We start from the raw sequence: 3,853 nt of genomic DNA, 5'->3' as shown, positions 1-3,853 counted from the left end.
TCATGGAGCGCCATGTCCTGTGAATTCCACCACCTTTCCTGTTTTTTTCCTAGTTGTAGTGAGACGGTTCTTTGAGTGAACACTAAGTAGTTTCCATGATCATGTGATTTGTGAGATCGGTGCTAACTCATGCTGCTGCTGCCTGCAGACTTCCCCTCTCCATCCTAAAGAGATTTAACTGATTTATAGATCCTCTTCCTAGAAGTCTGCTCTGGTAAAACCATTAATACTTTTTAGTATCTGAGTGCCAAGATTTGAAATCTGAGGACCTGTTTATGTCTATTACATAAGCTAAGGCTAAACCTGAACATGCTTAATATCCACACTTGCAAAGTGAGTAAGAGACAAACCTGTGAAATACATGCCATGTTCAGATTCATCCAACTAGCTGCCCACTTGATGGCTTCTCCAAAAACCGGTGGTAAGCCCCAGAAAACGGCGCTTGTGCCCATGTGTATCTATTCTGTTCTCTAAATACTTTCAGTATGCAAACAGATACACACATTGTCTTTTGCAGAAGGATAAAGATGTGGTTTTGTAAAATCAAACTGTTTCCATAACTAAAGTATAAGGGCAGATTTACAGTAAAGCTTTTGGAGATTGTGCCTACTAACTACAGTTTTAAAAATAATTGGAATGACATTAAGCAAGGCAATGTAGTGATCACTCCAGCAATTCCCGAAGCGTGAAACAAGTTCCATGCTTCTTATGAAAAAGAATGCCAAAGAATTTGTGAGATGATCAGGAAATTATAAATGAGTTCTATTCTTGAAAAATATGATATATTTTGGAATATATCCACATACAATGAGTCCAATTCTCCTTCCTAGGGTCGAAGTGAGAATATCAAATTCAAACCAGTCATTTCACAGCTGATGAAACTGAAGTCCAGAACGGGGAATATATTTGTTAACGGTCACACATCTGGTGACTATGAGAGCCAGGGTCAGACCCCAAGACTCCTAAAGTCCCGGGCTTTTCTACCACAGCGTTCCTGGATGCAGGGAGCATCAGAGTCTTAGAAAGGTCAGGATCCTTTTCAAGAATCCTTGAGGTGACTGTTCAACCCCTGTCTGGCCTTCTCTAGAGACCCCTTACTTAAGAAGTTTAGCAGAGACATTCCTGGTTTCTTTTGCATGCCAAGTTTAGCTCATTCTACCCCTGGGAACTCACAGCATAGGCATAGAGGCCAGGAGAATTTAAGGAAGAACTGCTAAAAAATGTTTAAAGACACTCTTTCTTTACCTTGCCTAATTGGGCACCCCTAGGAATCTAAAAGGAAAACCCTAAGCCCCTGTTCATGAGAACAGCTGCCCTCCCCAGGAAAGCAGAGGAGAGAAATAAAGAAGCCATATTTGGCTGAATGTCCAGATGGGTGGGCAGACCCTGTGTGCTCAGAGTTTAGTCACACTGAAGGCCGCCTCCTGCTTCTGCCGGTGAGGACAAGAGAGGCGGGAAGGCTTTTGGAACAAGGTGAGACTCGAGCTGGACAGAAGCAAAACGTGCAGAGAAACAAAAGGATGACAATACCATCTAGCAAAAGAAATATTTCTCTTTCTTTCTTTCTTTCTTTTTCTCTTTCCTTCCTTCTTTCTCTCCTTCCTTCCTTCCCTCCCTTCCTTCTCTCTCTTTCTTTCTTTTCTTTTTTTCTTCTTTCTTTCTTTGTCTGTTGCCCAGGCAAGAGAAACATTTCCCTCTCTCCCTTCACTCCCTCTCTCTCTCTCTCTCTCTCTCTCTCTCTCTCTCTCTCTCTCTCTCTCTCTCTCTTTTCTCTTTCTCAAAGTCTTGCTCTGTTGCCCAGGCAAGAGAAACATTTTCCTCTCTCCCTTCTCTCTCTCTCTCTCTCTCTCTCTCTCTCTCTTTCTCAAAGTCTCACTCTGTTGCCCAGGCTACAGTGCAGTGGTGCCATCTCTGCTCCCTGCAACCTCTTCCCCACAGGTGATCACTCTTCAAGTGATCCTTCTGCCTCAGCTTCTGGAGTAGCTGGGATTACAGGTGCCTGCCACCACACCCAACTAATTTTTGTATTTTTAGTAGAGACAGGGTTCCACCATGTTGGCCAGGCTGGTCTCAAACTCCTGACCTGAAGTGATCCAACCGCCTTGGACTCCCAAAGTGCTGGGATTACAGGAGTAAACCACTGCACCCGGCCTGAAACACTTCTTTTATCTGCTTTTGGAGGCCGAAATTGCAGTTCACTGGAGGGGAGGGCCTCTCACACAATGATGGGATTGTCATTCTTGGGAGAGGTATCTCAAAAATTGGAAAACACATAGAGTCATAAGAAAGGAATACCAGAGCCTTATCTGAGAATGGGTTTTGATGGGATTGAGGCAGGGGGCCAAGGACAGAGAGACACTGGCTGTATGAAACAGGTCTATGTGATGGGCTGAGGGAGGCATTTCATAATGAGGAAAAAAAGGATATGGAGGGAAAGATTATTGGAAACAAATTTGGCTGACTTTAATGCTAACAGCAAGGAGAATCTGCCAGGTATTGGGCTGAGCTGAGTATGTTACAGGAATTGTTTCAGTCAGTCCTCATATAGTCCTTTGAGTCAGGGGCAAGTATCACTCCCACTCGACAGATGAGGAGACAGCCTTAACTCACAGAAGTTGCTCAAGGTCACATAAGTAGTGAATGGTGCGCTGAAATTTGAAGCCCAGTAGTTCAATTCCAGAGCTCAGGCTTTTCATCACTCTGTGCTGCCGCCTTCCTATGATGTTTTAGGCCTTCTTTAGGCTTTCTAGTAAATCAAATAAACACCTCTCCCCTTAAGCCCAATCATTAAGTGATAAATCATCATCTAAATTAACCAGATGTTCTCAAAAACTGAGAATAACACCACTGCCATCTTTATTTTTCCTTCTCCAAGAAGTTCTATTCACCTGTAACAACTAATGCAGAGGTCCTTAACTTTTGAATGTCTTGGGAGCTTCTGGCATCCGGTGACATTTATAGTTTCTTCTCAAAATAATGCTTTCAAATTTATTCAATAAAATACATAGGAATATAGAAGAAATCAATTATATTAAAATGCAATTCTCAAATTAGTTTAAGTTTGTGGTATAATTATATAAATATTTATATTTCATTTCTTTATATTAAATCTTTAATATCTTTCACAATAAGATGTAGCATCAGGGCTAACAACTACCATGATTTTGAAGTAGCAATGAATGTAAATGATATTTTGAGATCTCTCCAAACTCCAGTGAGATGTAAAATATCTATGATTTCTCTTGATGACAGCCTCAGGGACTGCTAATACTGCTGGGGTTTGTTGGCTGCTTCTTAATGGCGGGAAATGTAAAGTTCAGTTACAGGTTAGTGAGAATAACAATACATTATTTTTCCCATCCAAGTTCACAGTCCCCTGAACTTGGGGATACCCTGCCCCAGGAGAGACCAAAACAGTGGAGGGAGCACTGGGAGAAATGGAGATGGCAGGAAAGAGGAGGCCCACACATTTAAATGGGATTAAATCAATAGATCTTCACTGGATGCTTTTCATGTAAAGATGCCAGTGGGCATTGTGGTTCACTGACTTTCTATCTCTGTGCCTTCTCAGTGGCCCCAGTTTGATCTACATGACAAAGATTCATCCAAGAAGCTAGGGAGGGTTTCTCCTGGTAAGCTGGAGTTCCAGGACTCTTTCACACAATTATTTAACAGACATTTCTTGTCCTAGGCTCAGATGTTACAAAGGTGAATGACGCGATTCCAGCTCCTGTCCCTGAATGATTGCCTTTAAGAAGAGAGGGTATTTTGGTTGCCAGGAGACACAAAGAAACACCCTGTGAAAGCAGCATCGCACATTTTCTTACCAAGACTATTGCTTTACTCTCTTACT

Source organism: Callithrix jacchus, chromosome 14, assembly GCF_049354715.1.
Source record: "Callithrix jacchus isolate 240 chromosome 14, calJac240_pri, whole genome shotgun sequence".
Classification (NCBI taxonomy): Eukaryota; Metazoa; Chordata; class Mammalia; order Primates; family Cebidae; genus Callithrix; species Callithrix jacchus.
This window is presented reverse-complemented; position numbering follows the sequence as displayed.